The sequence below is a fragment of the Pogoniulus pusillus genome, chromosome 6 (assembly GCF_015220805.1).
Source record: "Pogoniulus pusillus isolate bPogPus1 chromosome 6, bPogPus1.pri, whole genome shotgun sequence".
NCBI classification, from domain to species: domain Eukaryota; kingdom Metazoa; phylum Chordata; class Aves; order Piciformes; family Lybiidae; genus Pogoniulus; species Pogoniulus pusillus.
This window is the reverse complement of record NC_087269.1, coordinates 30,905,299-30,924,908: the sequence shown is the minus strand read 5'-3', so window position 1 is coordinate 30,924,908 and position 19,610 is coordinate 30,905,299. Positions and strand designations below refer to the sequence as shown.

General features: G+C 41.1%; 1 protein-coding gene across 4 annotated transcripts in view; it reads left to right on the top strand.

Moving 5' to 3' along the window:
• The window catches only part of SHLD2 (shieldin complex subunit 2), a 45,644-nt gene that overhangs the window by 5,932 nt on the left and 20,102 nt on the right, over positions 1-19,610 (top strand). Inside the window, exon 1 of one of the 4 annotated variants that reach the window (XM_064145105.1) lies at positions 14,174-14,258. The exons of the other annotated variants lie outside the window; for them this stretch is intronic. The gene's annotated coding sequence lies outside the window, so the exon portion shown is untranslated. Of the gene's footprint in view, positions 1-14,173; positions 14,259-19,610 lie in introns of those variants that run through there. 4 annotated transcript variants of the gene reach the window in all.

Here is a 19,610-nt window from a genome sequence, read left to right as displayed (position 1 = left end):
AGATGATCCAAGGACTGTAATACCTGGACTGGATCACCTCTGCTATGAGGATAAGCTGAGGGAGGTAGGGTTGCTTAGCCCACAGAAGAGAAGACTCCAGGGGCACCTTATATCTGTCTTTCAAAAGCTGAAGTGGATCCTACAGGAAGGCTAGAGAGGGACTTTTCATAAAGGTGTCTAGCAAGAGGACAAGGGGGAATGGATTTTAGCTGAGAAAGTAGGTTTAGACTGGATCTTAGGAAGATGCTCTTCATTATGGGAGGGTGAGACTCTGGAATTGGCTGCCCAAGGAGGCTGTGGTTGTCCAAATTGTGGGGGTCTTCAGGGTCAGGTTGGATGAGGCTTTGAGGAACTGAGTCTTGTTGAGAAGTGTCCCTGACCATGGTGGGAAGGTTGGAGTAGATGATGTCTAATGTCCTTTCCAACCTAAGCCATTCTGCGATTCTATGAAAGTGGTAATTGCAGTGATGAAAAATTAACTGTCATCTTTGTTCTTGCATAGCACATGGAGTGCCATCAGATGATTGACATTTGAGTAGCATCAGTGAAAAACTCTCCTAGGTAGATTCAAAGGTAACTTTTTGCCTTTAAAACCAAAAGTTTCACTACCTGTTAGTTTCACATGGAATGTTGGTCTTCACCTTGCATCTGGAGAGAACTATTCACAAGGGAAGCTTAATACCAGTGTGATAGGAACTGTCTGTATGCTTCATGAACTCTGCAACAAGGTTGTATTTAATGTGCAGTCCAAATATTGGTGTACTTACATAGGAAGACTTTTCCTAGTGGTTCCAGAAGTAATGTTTCAAGAGCTACAACTGAAGTTCTAGCACAGTAAGACAGCTGAGAATACCATAGAAGTCTAAGCAAGTTCTTGTTCCCCTATGAACTGCCTATGTGAGCAACTACACTTTTTTTCTTTCATTTCACCAGGAGTTGAAAAAAGTGCTTATTTTCTTGGACTTAAATGTTCTGCTATGTTATTGTAGGCCTTGGTAGTGTAACTAACTGAGAGCTGTGGTTGCTGTCTTATCCTAAACTGTAGCTAATGGAAAATTTTTCAGCCTATGTTAAAACCTGTGGATCATTGAATAATAATTACTGGGAGAATGGCAGGATATGAATCTGTCAGGAATACAAACTATAGTCCTATTTCTGTCATCTTGAGATTAAATCCTGTTTGTTAAGTAGAGGGTATGCAAATAGGCAGCATGTAGGAATGCATGGACAAATTCACTCTGACATGGGCCAAGAACTGGCTGGAGGGCTGGGCCCAGAGAATAGTAGCCAGTTGGCAGCCAGTGACTATTCTATGACTAGTGATGTTGCCCAAGGATCAGTGCTGGGCCCAGTCCTCTTCAGTATCTTAATGAATGATCTGTCAAGTGGATTGAGTCCATTGTCAGTTAATTTGCAGAGGACACCAAGCTAGGAGCAGCTGTCAATCTGGAGGTTAGGAGAGCCCTGCAGAGGGACCGTGACAGGATGGATGGGTGGGCAGAGGCCAATGGGATGAGACTGAACAAACCCAAGTGCAGGGTTCTACACTTTGGCCACAACAACCCCAAGCAGTGCTACAGGCTGGGGACAGAGTGGCTGGAAAGCAGCCAGGCAGAGAGGGACATGGGGGTACTGGTAGATAGTAGCTGAACACGAGCCAGCAGTGTGGCCAGGAGAGCCAGTGGCATCCTGGCCTGGATCAGGAGCAGTGTGGCCAGCAGGACAAGGGAGGTTATTCTTCTCATGTACTCAACACTGGTCAGGCCACACCTTTAGTACTGTGTCCAGTTCTGGGCTCGTCAATTCAAGAGAGATGTTGAGATACTGGAAGCGTCCAGATAAGGGTGACAAAGCTGGTGAGAGGCCTAGAGCACAGCCCTGTGAGGAGAGGCTGAGGGAGCTGGGGGTGTGCAGCCTGCAGAAGAGGAGGCTCAGGGCTGACCTTATTGCTGCCTACAACTACCTGAAGGGAGGCTGTAGCCGGGTGGGGGCTCATCTCTTCTGCCAGGCAAGCAGCAACAGAACAAGAGGACACAGTCTCAAGTTGTGCCAGGGGAAGTCTAGGCTGGATGTTAGGAGGAAGTTGTTGTCAGAGAGAGTGATTGGCATTGGAATGGGCTGCCCAGGGAGGTGGTGGAGTCACTGTCCCTGGAGGTGTTCAGGAAAAGCCTGGATGAGGCACTTAGTGATTGGCCAGGGCTGGGTGTTAGGTTGGACTGGATGATCTTGGAAGTCTCTTCCAACCTGGTTGATTCAATGACTCCACAGTACTTCATAATAACGGAGGAAGTGTTGATAAAGCATGTGGTCCTTTAAAAACATAGGTTTGTGAAATAAATACAGTTTAAATAATTGAAGGAATTATTAACATAATCTGAGCCTAAATTTAATTCCAAATTTATGAATGTTGTTGTACTTTATTTATCATTTACATCTGAATTGAAGATATGTTTTCTTAGTTCTATTCTTACCTTTTATGGCAAGCTGACATGTGATACAGCAGGCATGAAATGACAAGTGTGCCACAATTGTCTGGCTTTACAGTGTTCCTAGAGGCTTGCTTTGTAAGATGTTATCGCAGGCAGCACCTGAATTAGCTGAATCCAGAAGATGACTTTAATTTGTGACCCATCTAACCATTTTTGTAAAGTGAACACTTGACTAGAAGTCTTCATTTCAGACATCTCATTACCAATTGGAGATTAAAATGACAAAATGCATATTTATGCAGCTTAAGATATTGATACTTTGAGGTTGGCTTGGAGGCTAAGGCAATGCCAGTTGAATTTACAAGTCTGATAAAGACCTTAATTGATGTCTGTGAGAATTCTTCTTTCCTTTATAAATAGCTTTAGCTATGTTCAACCATACCAAAGCTGGAGAGTAGACTGGCAGGTTTCCTTTATTTGCTTTCTTTTCTTTGATACAAGGGAACCTGAATTTGCTGGGTTTCCAGGCAGGTTGTAGAAGTCAGATTTGCACATGCTGCGAATCTGAGATGTTCCTTCTGTGATGTTACAGAGTTGGAGAAGAGTTATCTAGATCAAATTGCGTTCAGATGAAGACTTTAAAGCTTCCAGTACTTAGTTATTAGTGAGATGCTGAGGAACTTGTCATCTGGTGATTGTTATTTAGCATTATTTTTACTTGTTGCTCTGCATTACATTTAAGTATTGTTATGATTGCTCAATTCAAGTATAAGATGCTAACATCTTGTTCATATATAAGTAGTAACTTTTTTACAGGTCTGTAGCACTTTGAAGGTAGGAAGCGTACAAGAAAATTAGGAAGTTGGTATGTTTAGTCTGGTAGAGAGTTTATTTAGGAAATGCTTATCTAAAGTGAGAGTTGTGCTTTCTATACTCAAGGCACTGCTAGAAAAATAATGCATGGCTGAGCACAATGATTACCTTTATTTAAGCAATCTTAAGATCTTTTTCTTTCCCAGACCTTCTGCAACAAGATACCAGTTTTGTTTTACAGTTCTGGCAACAGAATTATTTACAGAATGTAAATTTGACAGAAGCTTCTAATTCTGTAAAATGCACTTAAACCCCAGTAAGTGGACTAACCTACCAACATTTCAGTGGATGTGTCAGTTTCCTGACCTCTTATAATGTTCCTACTTCTGCTGGAGAAGTCAGTGAACAAATTCTGAGTAAATACACTTTTAATTCCTATGAAAAGTGCTGGTGCTTATCTTTATCAGCTTTAAGGACTTTCTCCATCTGTTTATATTGTTGCTGTGCATGACGACTGAGGTTGCCAACTGGTTACTTCAGCTCTGTGACAGCAGAGATATAAAAAACTTATGTATACAAGAGATACAGTCCTCATCTCCTGTTTAGACAGTCTATAGATATGCAAACCCATTTGTGCTGTGTTTTGGTACTGTTATTGTCAATTTATTACTAATACACATAGCCAAATAGTATAACTGAGAAACAGGAAAATTGATTTTTATAGCACTTATTTCCTGTAATGCCATTTGTGGTTTTCAGGCAGGTAGAACAAAATGGCTTTCTCTGGAACCTGCAGATCTGATCTGAGGCTTAATGAAGTTGGTAGCAAGTTAACTAATGTGAGCTTTCAGTCAACATGTCCCTTAATAAAGCAGTAGAAGCCTCTGCAGGTCAGTGTTCTCAGTTCCTGTATCAGTGAGAATCTGCCAAAGCAGCTCTTTTGTCTTTGCAATAATTAGCTTTTGGAGTTTTGTTTGTTATTCTGTTTTGGTGTGGGGGTTTTGTTTTGTTTTTCAATTTCTAATTTAAAACATGAAAGCTAGAGTAATACAGTTAGCAGACTAATATCTGAGATTCTCATGGGGTAAATGTTTGAAATCAGCTGATCTAAAAACCTAGTTATGAGAAAGCTGACAGGTATGCAAACATTCACAGAGGCACTGAGCAGATGAGCTTTGCTCCCTTAAAAAGGGTTAGGAGGGAACTACTTTGGTACTTCTGTTGATTTATTTTCTGCAGATTGTTTGTTTGTGGGTTTGTTGGTTGGTTTGTGGGGTTTTTTCCCAGAGAACTGATCTGTTTTAGTCCACACAGAAAACAGCTAGTAGTAGGAAGTGTATTTTGTGGGATTTGAACTAACACTTGTTTGAAAACGTTTACTACTGAAACTGGGGTTTTGCAGCTTTTAGTGTCCTTGACTGTCTGGCTTATCCTAAGAGCCTGGAATCACAGCCTCAGACCGCACACCAGCTTTTCTTGCTTTAATACTCAATTTGCAATCAAGAGTTGTTGACATAAACCAAGTGCATATTGTTTAAACAACAAACATTAAAGCTCTTGTGAACTGGAGAATGCACGTCTCCTGCTGTGCTTTTGTTTGCATTTCTGTTAACAAAATCAGATTTATTCTCTTTCACTTTGTAGGACTGATTGTGGAAATCATAGAATCAGCCAGGTTGGAAGAGACCTCCAAGATCATCCAGTCCAACCTATCACATATATTGATAAAATATGTTTGACTTCTTACTCCTTCTTGAAAGATGCTGGTGGATATTCAGAGGAATTAACAACTGTTTCTTAGGTGTGGTACAGCTGAAATTGGCATTGGTTATCAAAGTTGTGCAGGAATACACTGGCTAGTATTTGTTGACACATGAATTTTAAATTTTGAGGGTGTTTGAACAGTTTTGGGGACTGCTGTATTTAAGAAACAGTTCACTATTTTCTAGTCCTGTTGGACTGTGTTTTAGCTACATGACTTGGTTATTAATATCCTTCTATGGGAATCACCTTATATAGGTGCCCCTATGGCATTTAGGTGTACAGCCATACAGTGCTAGACATGAAGTACCATCCTATGGAGTTACCAAAAGCTGCACAAAGTGTCTGTGGAGTCAGAATGATTTGAGTTGGAAAAGACCTCCAAAGGTCATCTAGTCCAACTGCCCTGCAGTCAGCAGGGACATCCTCTATCAGGTCATGTTGCCCAGAGCCCTTTTGAGCGTGACCTTGAATATCTCCAAGGATAGGGCATCAACTACCTTCCTGGGCAACCTGTTCCAGTATCCTGGAATATCTTCTGGAGGCATTTCTGCTGTCATTGTTACATGGTGGGGAGCACTGGACACTTTGGATGGGGTGGACCTAGTGGTGTTGAGAGAGCTGAGGAGCATTCAAGGGATATTGGCTGTTGATATGAGAATAGTTTGCAGTTGCTGCCATAAACCCTCAGCACTGCCATGGAATCTGATTTAGATAAGCATTTTTGTTTTAATTAACAAGATGAAAGTTCTGTGCTGTTGTTCTAGATAGCTTTGCAGAGTCACAAAGCCCAACAGAACAAATATTCTAGGATGCCTCCCTCGTCCATTCTCCCTGTACAAAAAAATTTAGGCAGAAGGGCAAAAGGGGTAGAAACCACCCAAAGAATAGTCTTGCTCTGATTTGGAAGTTAAAAGAAAAGCTTTGAACAATAAATAACAGGTATTTAAGGTAAGAGAGTTCACAGAGGTATAAGGAAAGTCAAAACAGACACAAAAAATATATGCAACCAGATGGATGGCAATGGATTGCCTGGATGGAGATCACAGAATTGTAGAATCAACCAGGTTGGAAAAGACCTCCAAGATCATCCAGTCCAACCTATCCCCCAGTCCTATCCAGTCAACTAGACCATGGCACTAAATGCCTCATCCAGTCTCTTTTTGAACACCTTCAGGGATGGCGAATCCACCTCCCTGGGCAGCCCATTCCAATGCCAATCACTTTCTCTGGCAAGAACTTCCTCCTAACATCCAGCCTAGACCTCCCCTGGCACCACTGGAGACTGTGTCCCCTTGTTCTCTTGCTGATTGCCTGGGAGAAGAGACCAACCTCCACTTGGCTACAGCCTCCCTTCAGGTAGTTGTAGACAGCAACAAGGTCCCCCCTGAACCTCCTCTTCTCCAGGCTAAACACCTCTAGTTCCTACAGCCTCTCCTCACAGGGCTGTGTTCCAGGCCCCTCACCAGATTCATCACCTTTCTCTGCACGTGTTCCAGTATCTCAACATCTCTCTTGAATTGAGATTGGATTGCAGGATGTCAGCCACATGTTCAGCTGGCCATGTGGCTACGCAGGAACAGCTGCAGTAGCAAGGGAGGTGTTGGTGATTGAAGGCAGGAGGCAGAACAGGAAGTTTGCCTGCCCCTGTATATTGTTGCAGACAAGAAGTGGGAGTGGGCTAACCTTTTAAGTGGAGGTAGCTCTCACTAGCAAGGGTCAGGGGCACCTAGGGGCTCAGGTTCCAGACCCCACCTAGCAGGATGGGTCAGGGGCACCTGGAGTCTAGTTTTCTAGACCACTTCCCAGCCCCCTAGAGGGCTTAACCCATAACAGATGTTTAAGTTTTTCTTAATTATTTATTGTCCCTCTCAATATTGGTAAGATAGTCATTAGTTTCTGTTCTGCCTTCTTCTTTGGAAGTCAGGGGTTGAAGAGAATGTCATTTTGAAGTACCTGTAGAGCCTTTGTACATGATAGGTAACAGATTTTCTGATTTCAGAATGATGATTATTGCTCTCATTGGGACTCAATTACTTAAATCATTGTGGAATTTGTAAAAAAAAAAAAAAAGTACCTTGATTTCTTTTGTTTCATTTAATCAGTTTTTCAGATAAGCTAGTGTTTTTGTCTTCAATTCAGTAAAGGAAAGCTGTCAATCTATGCTTTCAGAATGGTCAACTACTATTGAAGATCATCTTTCTTGAAAGGAGCGTGTGCTGTGTGTCCATCTCAGGTCTACATGAGCACTGTCAGTTAAATAAATATAACATTGGGCTATACAAGCAGAAATTTAGCTTCTTAATATGACAGATATACTTCATGAAGGTAATGGAGAAGGAAAAGGAAGCCAGTCTCCTTCACTGTTCTATTCAGTTTGCATAATTTACGCCTCACCTGCCAGTGAACTCGTAGTGCAAGTCCATTAATGTTATTTAGTTTTAGGTTTTATTTATTCTTGTTTATTATATGGCTAATTCCATGAAGGTTATTTTAAGTCAAAGAAATTAATGGGCCTGTTAACTAGAAGAAAAAAATACCTTCTTGGAATAAGCACTGTACTCCAATGACCTTTTTTTTTTCCCAGAATATGAGTCTTGAAGTCAGATCAGAATACTGTATGTTGCCTCGGGACTGAAATTTCAAAGTAATCCTGAGTTGTAAAATTATGGCTTAGTTGTGTAGGTCAGTTTTGTACAACACTTTTAAGAGAGGACCACCTTCAAATACTATATGAGGTTCAAGAACAAAAAAAAAATGTAATGCCACTTGTCCTGTGTTCATATCAGTTCTGAATGACTCCAATGTTTTATGTCAATGTAATTCAACACCTTGAGCCTCAAGTAAAGAATAGAAGCATTTGACTAAGGAGGACAGTAATTTTTACATTGCAGGAAGAGAAAAATCACAGGTGAAAAAATGGGGTAGCCACAGATGGTATATGTTTATCTCAGTAGATATGAGAAGGTGAGATGAAAGGACAGTTTTGTGACTTAGCAAAAAGGCAAATGGTTATGCATTGGGTAATGATAGTGGGAAGGATTCACACAAAGTAGGTTCTCCACTTGTTTCAGTTTACTGTGGGAGCTGAAGTAAATTATCTAATCTTTCCTAGCCTCTGTTTCCATAAGAAAAACAAATAATGATTTATTCCTTGCTCTTTAAAGGTATGAGGAGGACAAATATATCGATTATCATTTGGGACTGAGCTGGGTGTGCAAGCTTAAATGGCCCTTATATCTGAATGGAAATGAGTCAGAAATGACAGTGAGAATAAATATAATTGTGGATAGTAATCTTATGGAATGTGCTATAATAACAGACCAATAGTTTCCTGTCAAATTTGGGTTTTCACAAGAGATACAGAAAGGTCTTAATTGTCTTGGAAGTGATAAGCAAAATACTTCTTGTCGTGTACTTATGCTTTTTCAGAGCATCTGAATTTACTCTTTCTTGTTAGGAACAGGAGGAGTGAGCTTTAATGGAACTACAGTTCACTTACTGAAAGTAATGAAAAATAGAAGTTATGTAAGATTATTTTTTGTTCTGTTGGGTTAAAAGAATCTAAAACAATTAGAGAAATAGAAGTCCTCCAGGAATCAAATATACTGCTGCCTCCATAAGGTGCTTTAACCTATTGGTTTGGATAAAAGGAGTATTTGTCAAATACATTACATGTGTTATTTTTATACCATGTGGTTAATATATCTGGGGGAAAAGTCAATCTTTCAACAAGTCTTCACCTGGTCAGTTGGATGATGACAGGTGAAGAGAAGGTAAAATAACTTGACCTGTGGCTGTAGTTAGTTACAAAACTCTCTAAAATGCCAAGTAAGGTGTAATTACTCAGCAAAGGAAATGGGTGCTGGAATTAGTTCTTTGGATATGTGCCAGCATAGATAAGATTGTGCTTTTTTGCTGAGAAGGTCCAATCAGCTTATCTGAAGCTGTGGAATTCTCTGAGCTTTGTCTGCACTTGATTTCTCTTTTATCTTCTTTCTCCCATCCTAGATTGTAAAGCAATATAAAATCTGTAGATGAGATGGGCTAAAAAGACTTTATCAGATCTTTAACTGTATGGACTGCTAATTCTAACAGTTGGGAGCACAGACATTGCAGTTTAGTTACTTCCCAGTCTTGCAGTGTACAGCAACGTAACCCCAGGTGACAGAGCTCTGACTTATCTGTGTTTTTACAGAAGAGTAATCAAGCAAGATCAAACTCCTTATTGAATTAATGCCTGGAAAGCAGTACTCATTCCAAAGATTACCTTCTAATAGTACTGCTCTTGACTTCTCAGTTCAAGAACCAGAAGTCATTTCCTTCACTGGATAATGGGAGTAAACTACTCTTGAACAGTCATGAGTACTACTAGTAGTATGAAGCACGGTGGCAAATTTCTATCACAGAGGCTGAAACTAGATTGAAATCTAACATATTGTGGTAAACCCTACATAACTTAAATAGGGATACCTTTGGTCCTTAATTAACTGTATTTTGATTTGATTTTGTGTGGCTGAATACCTCAAAACCTTTTTTTTCAATGTAGTGTTTCCTTACTTCTTTGCCACACTGCAAGAATGAGGTTTTTTTTTTGATGAGTGAGTCACAATATTTTTTTTATGGTCTTGTTTTATGATGCTACAGTCTTAATAAGTTGGGCTCTGACTGGGAAGGGGAAAAAATTGCCTAACTCCACCTTTCTGTACAGCAGCACAAAACAGGTGAATTTGTGTTGCTTAGTGGAGAAGGATAGTATTGATATTCCCTTTCGACTGTTACACGCACAGAGAAAATCTGAGATGCCCACTAAGCAATGTAATTTCAGGAGTACTTGGAAAATGGTATCTGCATAGAATAGCTTTCAGAATCAAAGCATCAGACTTAAATTACCAAGAGTTAAGATTTAAGTACTTGTAACTCTAAACAGAGGGTTTCCTAAGTTCAATGGGTAGGCATAGGTGAAGGGATTTAATAACTGGTTCCCACCTGGGATTAGAATTTCAACATCCTTGAGAGCTGGTAGAGTGAAATGTCTTTGTTTACCAAACTGAGAATGAACATCAAGTAATTTCATCATGTATGAAATAGTCTACGTAATCATATCTTGAGATTCTTAGTATTTTATACATTATGATGTTACCTCTTCTACATTTGCTTTTAATGGTGAATGCCATTTAAATGGACTCTGCTTTGGATGTTTTTCTTCCCAGTTTCATCAAATCAATTACTTGATTATCTTATTTTTTGAGATTAAAGCCTTCCACTCTTACCTTGCTGCTTTTTTTTTTTTCCCACGATGTGACCTGACTGTTCAATTCTCTGCATAGCTTTTCTGTTGGCTACTGCAGTGTCCAGAGAAGGGCGACAAAGCTGGTGAGGGGTCTGGAACACAAACCCTATGAGGAGTGGCTGGGGGATCTGGGGGTCTTTAGCCTAGAGAAGAGGAGGCTCAAGAGTGACCTCATTGCTGTCTACAACTACCTGAAGGGAGGGTGTAGCCAGGTGGGGCTTGGTCTTTTCTGCCAGGCAACCACCAACAGAACAAGGGGACACAGTCTCAAGTTGTGCCAGGGGAGGTCTAGGCTGGATGTTAGGAGGAAGTTCTTCACAGAGAGTGATTTGCCATTGGAATGGGCTGCCCAGGGAGGTGGTGGAGTCACTGTCCCTGGAGGTGTTGAAGCAAAGCCTGGCTGAGGCACTTAGTGCCATGGTCTAGTTGATTGGCCAGGGCTGGGTGCTAGGTTGGACTGGATGATCTTGGAGGTCTCTTCCAACCTGTTTGATTCTATGATTCATAATAAATTGTGCAATATATTGTAGTATTGAGAAGCCTTCAGTGTTAATCTTTTGGCTATCACTTGTCACAGATGTGACATCTTCCTATTAAATGAGGAAGTTGCCTTTATTTTTTTTAGTTTTGATTTCTGTACCATAAACTGCATCTCCATTTGTTGCTTTTTAGATTTGTGCTGACACATGTCACATCTTGGCTGTGATGTGAAACCAAAGTCTTTATGTATTTTTATCTGACTTTTCTGCTGCAGTGTTTTTTAACAGTCAACATGAAATGTTGCAACATTCCATTCTAATGTTTATTGTCATGAACTCTTGGCTCCTCAACTGCCATTAACTTGTATTATATTAGCTTTGCTTGCAAGATGAAGGGTAAACATCAATATAACACTTTGTCAGGTAACTCAACATTGGCTAAGACAGAACAAACTGTACTGCTTTTTAAATTCCTTTCTCTCTGGTTAGTTGTAAAGGTTAGAAATCTCTGGAGAACAGCTCATATGTTTAATTTTTTTTTTTGTTTTCTGCTTTATCTGCTCATTTTCAAGTCTAAAAGTAAGCTCATATAAACAACTCTTAATGTGTTATTTATGGGAAGGACAAAAGTCATTACCTGTTACATGGTCAATTATTTCTATTCCATGTACTCCTTAAGCAAGTAAAATCTGGACTTGCTCAAATCATTAGCTGAATAGGTAGAAAAAATTGGTATGAAATGGATAGCAAGTTCCTTATCCTTACCTCTCACAGTAATGGTATTTTTAACCTCTAATTTCTTTCTTCCACGTCTTTATAGAAGGTAAAATGAACCTATGAGCACATGAAGCTGAAGAACAACAGCAGTGATGTAGTTGTAACTGTCTCTCTGTAAAAGTGTGTCTGCTGACAAACAACAAGGGCAAGTTACCTGAAATTATTCAGAGTCATTTCAGTACCACATTCATTTTATACATTGGGGCATTGTGCTAGTTTGAAGCTAGCTGGAATGTTTTGGTGAGAAGAATTAGATTGTAGGCTGTGAGAAGAAAACAGTGGTGATGTCTTCTTCACTCATAGGCTTGCTGAGATGTATACGAACAAGAATGTAAATAGAGATAACAGAGATGCTGTCCAGGCTTTGCAGGCTGCACTTCTAACCTGCTGTCTTTGTGACTGATCCATCTGCTTCCTAACCCCCCTGGCTATCCTCCAGTCTTCCTTGGGTACAAGGCAAAGTCTGAGGCAAGGCAACCTCTGTGGTAAGGTAGAGAGGGGTGGGAGAAGGTGGAAAGGCGGTTGTGAGCCCTTCCTGGGGACTCAGGTTTCTGGGAGGGCTGTTGTGTTTCTGTATTACCTTTTAACTTGCCTGTTTATCCTGGAGAAGAGGAGGCTCAGGGGTGATCTCATTACTGTCTACAACTACCTGAAGGGAGGTTGTAGCCAGGTGGGGGGTGGCCTCTTCTCCCAGGTAACCAGCGATAGAACAAGGGGACACTGTCTCAAGTTGTGCTGGGGTAGGTCTAGGCTGGATATTAGGAAGAAGTTCTTCACAGAGAGAGTGATTGGCATTGGAATGGGCTTCCCAGGGAGGTGGTGGAGGCACCGTCCCTGGGAGTCTTCAAGAAAAGCCTAGATGAGGCACTTAGTGCCATGGTCTAGTTGACTGGATAGGGCTGGGTGCTAGGTTGGACTGGATGATCTTGGAGGTCTCTTCCAACCTGGTTGATTCTATTTCTGTATATACTGTAAATAATCTGCTTGTATATTGTGCTAAGCTGTAGAGGCTCATGCAATTTCCAGAGATGCTGTGTCTAGTCTGGGTGATTTCCAAAGTGTGCGGGGAGGTGGGTAACAGCCAAACTATCACAGGCATTACTCAGGACTCTTTTTTTTCCTAAGACATTTCCAGCATTGGCATTGCCATTTCTGTCCTATATTATAACTTCCAACCAACATTATAAAAATATTTTTCTGGAATCTATTGTTATTTCAGCTTTGTATAGCAGCTCACATGATTGTGTGGATAGAAATTACACTGGGAGCCGTATTGGCCTGGTGTATGCTATCACTTGAGTTGTTTCTGTTGTATTAAAGATCAAGTATAGAACATGCAATGCTTGTCAGACAGGAACAAAAACGCATTGGCAAATGGGATTACAGCCCCAGTATACAAACTATTAAGTAAACTGAAGTGGAGATTTGTTAAATCTAATATTATCTCAATCTATCAAATTATACTCAGAGGCAGTTATTTGTTTTACTTCATATTGGAGCAGATTCTGTGTTGAAGATAAATGGACATGTAGGCAAACATCTCTAGTTTCCTTCCTTAACACTTCATACTTCAGGAGGTTTAGAAATTACATGACTTAAAATTTAATCATTTATTCAGATTTTTTGTAGTGTTTTTGTCAACATTGTTTGGTGGTAAGATTGACCATCCAGAGTACTGGCTTCTTCTAAGTGAGTTCCCAGTGTGCATGAGCAAGTTAAGACTGCATATATTCACTGGACAGCATGTGATGGAAGAGTTAAGGTGGGCAGAATACTTCCATGTAATAAAATGGTGAGGGGAAAATAATTGGTGTTGAGAACTTTTTAGGTTAGCAGTGAGTCAAGCAGATAGGGCTGTTCTCAACCCCTTAGTGTTGTATGCCTCAGAAGCGAGGACTATGTAGTGCTGCAGGCAATAAATAATTTGCAAAAGCTATTGAATTGAAGACAACCAAGTGGAAGTACACAGCAATAGTCATGTTTTCATGGTATGTAAGATCAAGGTGTTGTCTCTAACAAGTGATGAAGAAAAATGATGCATTTGTATCAGCAACATAGATGCAATAGAGTTTCTATCAGCGATTGTGCTGCTGTATGCTAGTGCTCTGCACTGTGACTTAGAGATCATCTTGAATCTCCCTCTGCTGCACCATACCTTGAGTGTTTTGGTTTTCGCTTGAGGTGTTTTCAGACAGCTGAATAACAATGGAAAAGGCTAGGCACATGTACAGACCATATAAATCTCATTTAATTATGAGCATTGTATGATAGAAATTAATCTACTAGTTGCCTTGAATGACTAATCTAAGTGCATTGCTGCCGCAAAGTCTGAGAGGGAAGTTGGCCCTTTCGAAGAGGGAAAGCTGCATCTAAAAGGCACCTTTGGCTCAGTCATCTGTGTTGATAGTTATTCAGTGTCACCTGTTCCCTGTTAAAGCTTAACCAGTTTGCTAAACCAACCTCTATCTAAACCAGGTAATGCTTATTTCCATTGTGTCCTATCTTATTTTTTTTTAAGTAAACGCTAAAGGACTTGTGAGCTTGCTTTGTTTGCTAAAGTTTTATTGTAGTTTTCATTAACTTGCTCTGAAATACTCGATTCTTTTTCTGCAGTGCTCCAGTGAATTAACAGCTTTAAGTTTTAGTGGTAATACATGTGAAAGAGCATTTGCTTGACTGACATATGTTCATTAAAGAAGCTGGTAGGTACGTGTCCTCTGTAGCCACAAGAAACAAGTGTGTGCAGTGATCATCTGTGCACTTTCTAGTACACTCTTGTAAAAAAGCCAGCTTGGTCCAAGTCTAAGAATGTCTTTTGAGAAATCCCCTGAATTTGTTAATGAAGGCATGATTGATCTAATCTTCTAATGCCTGTTGCACAGTATCATACTGATGTTCTGGTGTCTGTTACTAAGCTAAGCTGAAAGTTATTGGCACACCTAGAGAAAGATTTTACAGAAGTTCATTAGATGAAAGTTCAGAGAATTGTTTCTCAGTTTGGATCAAAGTTCAATCTTGCTGATTGATCAAAAATAGTCAGTTTAAGAAGAAAACAAAAGCCAATGCTAGCCTGATGTTTTGAGAGCTCTTTTTTTCTTTAGTCTTCTGATCCTGACAAATCAGGTTGACAAGCAGTTAATCTGGATATAGGGCTATTGTGATCATGGTTCTTTGACCAGTTGCTGAAATGTTTGATCAGCTTCAGTTTATCAGAAGAATTAGGTCTTACATATGTATCTTTGTAGATAATGACTCCTGTGGATAATTTTCTGCAGACCTAACCAAGTTTCTAAAAAAAAAAAAGCTATGATTATGTCACTAGTGTTGTAAAGTTCCTGACTATGATATCTGGAAGAATATTTTCTGACAGAAGGCACACTGCTCTAGTTGTTTTTAAGTAATTCTCAAAAGTAAGGATTTAGGGAATGAGTGTTTGACAAAACGTGAACAGCACTTTTGTGTCTTTGACCTTTTACCTTTATCTTTCTTACCTACACAAGAGGTCACTGTTCTTCAGAGCTTTTAACTCCTTTTGTTTGTAACAGCCACTGTATGATCATATCTCCTTAATTATGTTGTTTTATGTATTGCAAAATGAAAATCAATAAATAGCATTTACTTAATAGGAGATCTTGCAAGGCAGACAGGTAGTGGAAGATTTGCCAAGATAAACATGGAGCACTTTTCAGTTTTCAAATGTGATGAAGATCTCAGTGGCATAAGTGAAAACACTTTATCTGCATTCAGATTTTCATATCATTTGGTTCCAAACATACAATCCTTTCAAAGTCAAATGGCTGATGCAGTCACTGAGTTGATTCCTCCCTATGAGGAGAGGCTGAGGGAGCTGGGATTGTTTAGCCTGGAGAAGAGGAGGCTCAGGGGTGACCTCATTGCTGTCTACAACTACCTGAGGGGTGGTTGTGGCCAGGAGGAGGTTGCTCTCTTCTCTCAGGTGGCCAGCACCAGAACGAGAGGACACAGCCTCAAGCTACGTCAGGGAAGATTTAGGCTGGAGGTGAGGAGAAAGTTCTTCACTGAGAGAGTCATTGGACACTGGAATGGGCTGCCCGGGGAGGTGGTGGAGTCACCGTCCCTGGGGCTGTTCAAGGCAGGATTGGACGTGGCACTTGGTGCCATGGTCTAGCCTTGAGCTCTGTGGTAAAGGGTTGGACTTGATGATCTGTGAGGTCTCTTCCAACCCTGGTGATACTGTGATACTGTGATCCAAGACTTGTATTTATGGAGTAAATGGCCTTATTTCAGATCCAAGAAAGTATTTGCTTTTAAAATCAACTGCAGAAAGTTGCAGACAAGTAAGCTAGAGGTTAAAAGTTATCAGTGCCATTTGATTACTTGTCTTTAAAAAAACAGTTCAGTAATCATTATCAACAACTTTGTATCTCCAGCCTTTCGTTCTGATTTAACTGTTGAAGAGTGTCAGACTGTTTCAAACGTCTCAAAACATCAGTTCTGGTTTAAATGATTGATCTGCTTAGCCTGTAGGAGTATTTAGGTATTCCTAACCTTTCTAAATTATAGGTGGTTCTGATTCAAAGTGTTTAGTAACTGTATTATCTGGATGATTACTGAGGTCTCTTCCAACTGGATGTGTTCTGTGGTTCTATCAAATGAGGAGGAAAAAAAGCTTGGGCGCATGTTTTATGGCTTTATATTGCTGAATACAGCTTTTAGGGGTTTGTAAACCAGCTGTGGCTGTCTTGAGGCCAAGTGATCTTTTGTAGCCTTCTGGTAACGAGCAGTGACAAGAACTGAATTGTAGAATCATAGAATGATTTAGGTTGGAAGGGACCTCAAAGATCACCTACTTCCAACCCCCCACCTTAGGCAGGGACACCTCCCACTGGAACAGGTTGCTCAAGGCCTCATCCAGCCTGGCCATGAATATCTCCAGGGAGAGAGCATCCACAACATCCCTGGGCAACCTGTTCCAGTGTCTCACCATCCTCACTGTAGTGAACCCTTTCCTGGTATCTAGTTGGAATCTCCCCTTGTCCAGTTTAAACCCATTTGCCCTCATTCTGTCATTACAAGACCTTGTAAATAGTCCCTCCCCAGCCTTCTTCTAGGCTCCCTTCAGATACTGGAGGGTTACTACAAGGTCTCCTTGAAGCTTTCTCTTTTCCAGGCTTAAGAGCCCCAACTCTTGTAGCCTGTCCTCATAGGACAGGTGCTGCAGCCCTTTGAGCATCTTCGTGGCCCTCCTCTGGACTTGCTCCAACAGTTCAATATCCTTGTGTTGGGGGCTCCAGAACATCATGCAATACTCCAGGTGGAGTCTGACAGGAGTAAAGGGTGAGAATCCCCTCCCTTGCCCTGCTGGCCACACTTCTCTTGATGCAGACCAGGACTGCACACTTGCCTGCTCATGTTGAGCTTTTCATCAACCCAGACCCCCAGGTCCTTTTCCTCAGGGCTGTTCTACAGCTATTTGCCACTCAGCCTGGATTTGTGCTTGGGATTGTGCTGACCCAGGTGCAGGTCCTTGGCCTTGTTGAATTTCATGAGGTTGGCCTGGGCCCACCTCTGCAGCTTGTCCAGATCCCTCTGGATGGCATTCCTGCCCTCTAGCAAGTTGACTGTGCCACACAGCTTGGTGTCATCTGCAAACTTGCTGATGTTGCACTCGATTCCTGTCTGTATCACTGACAAAGATGTTAAAAAGCACTGGTCCCAGCATTGACCCCTGAGGGGCACCACTTGTCACTGGTCTCCAGATGGACATTGTGCCCTTAAGCACCACTCTCTGCATGCAACCATCCAGCAGCGTTCCACCCATCAAGTCTGTGTTTTTCCAGTTTGGTGACCAGGATGTCATGTAGGACAGAGTCAAATGCCTTGCTCAGGCCCAGGTAGGTGATGTCAGTTGCCCTTCCCTTATCCACTGTTGCTGTGACTTCATCATAAAAAGCCACCAAATTTGTCAGGCACGATTTGCCCTTGGTGAAGCCATTGCTGGTTACCACCAACCACTTCTCTTTGTTTTCCATTTGCCTTAGCAGAGCCTTCAGGAGGATCTGTTCCATGATCTTGCCAGAAGGAATTTGTATATCTGATATCAGTATAAATTCTGAGCACTAAAAGAGTTTATTCTATGGTCAATAATTATTATATTCAGGTAGCAGTTAGCAATAACATACTGATTATTATGGGTACTGCTATCAAAGAAAGAGAACTTGTGATTTTCATAAATTTAGGTATTGACTACCAGGATTCTTGCAGTATTACTGGTTGACATCTGCTGCTGTGCATGGTATTCCAGAAACATTACTTTGTGTGAGCCAGATGACAATCCTAAAGTAAAATTTGGGTAAATAGGACAGTTATAGATAGGACTACATCTTTTTCCCTGAAACCTTGTATTAATATTTAGATACAATATATTTAGTGATTGTTAACATTGCTAATCAAAGGATAATTAAGGTAAGACCTGTAATTTCCTACCCTATATTTGCAGCTGCCTATACGTACTTGTGTTTTCTCCTATTTGTGTTTTCTCCTATTTGTGTTTTCTCCTATTTGTGTTCTCTTGATTTCCTGTTAGGTCCCACAAGCTTAGCCTAAAGTAATCATAGAATCAACCAGGTTGGAAGAGACCTCCAAGCTCATCCAGTCCAATCTAGCACCCAGCCCTATCCAGTCAACTAGACCATGGCACTAAGAGCCTCAGACAGGCTTTTCTTCAACACCTCCAGGGATGGTGACTCTACCACCTCCCTGGGCACAACTGGAGACACTGTCCCCTTGTTCTGTTGCCAGTTGCTTGGGAGAAGAGACCAACCCCTGCCTGGCTACAGCCTCCCTTCAGGTAGTTGCAGGCAGCAATGAGGCTGCTCCCGAGCCTCCTCTTCCCCAGGCTAAACCACTCCAGCTCCCTCAGCCTCTCCTCATAGGGCTTGTGTGTCAGGCCCCTCACCAGCTTTGTCACCCTTCTCTGGACACGTTGCAGTATCTCAACATCTCTCTTGAATTGAGGAGCCCAGAACTGGACACAGCACTCAAGGTGTGGCCTGAGCAGTGCTGAGTATCAGATTACATCTCCTTGAGCTGCCATTCATTTACATGTCTAAGCTTCCTTTAAGCCCATATGGTATACTCTGCATAAGAAGCTTCAGCTCCTAGTTGCTTATGTTGGTTTCTTCTGGCAGTTTTTCTTTTCAATTGCTTTTTTCTGAATAATTCTATCTTTTTGGACCAAGCATCTTATTGACTTGGTGGATAGGTGCTGTTGCTAGTATATTGATTCACTTGCAGTGCCAGCATGAGTTGTTGGCACAAAGATCATCTTTAATGGTGTTTTTTTTTGCACAAGTTGCAAGCAAACATGTAATGCACTCACCACTTCATCCCAGAATTGTTTCACATTTGAAGTCTGTCAAATTTGCTATTCTGCTTGCAGCTTCTTCAGTTTTCTGATGACGTTGTACTGCTGCAGTGCCTGGCTTTTGAAACAGCGAGGCTGAGTTTTGGAGGAAGATTTGAGAGGTGCAATAAGTGCCAAGAGTTTTCTGTGCTACAATGGGAGTTCTTCATCCAGAGGTTTATTTTTCCTTTGATGGGCAAGTGTCTTAGATTTTTCTGCTCTGCCATAATATGGAATGAACTGTTGTAAGAAAAGATCTGAAAGTAAATACTTTGAAAATGGTTGGTAATAACTCAGTTTCTTCTGTTGTAATGTCAGTAAACCAGTATGCTATGGACAAAAGTAGAATGAAATGTCAGTTGCCTTAAGAGTGTCCATTGTAATACAGTGTAATGTAAGCAACCTGTGGGGAGTTGCCATCCTTGGAGGTGTTCAAGACTGGATGAGGCACTTAGTGCCACGTTCTAGTTGACTGGCTAGGGCTGGGTGCTAGGTTGGACTGGATGATCTTGAAGGTCTCTTCCAACCTGGTTGATTCTATGATGAAAATCAAGCCTGCAAATGAGGGAGGGAAGAGCTCACAGTATAAGTGACTATCCTGCTCTGTATGTTTAGAGGACCTGTTTTTTAGCATGTATGGGACAATATAATTGATTTTGTATGTCGTAGGAATT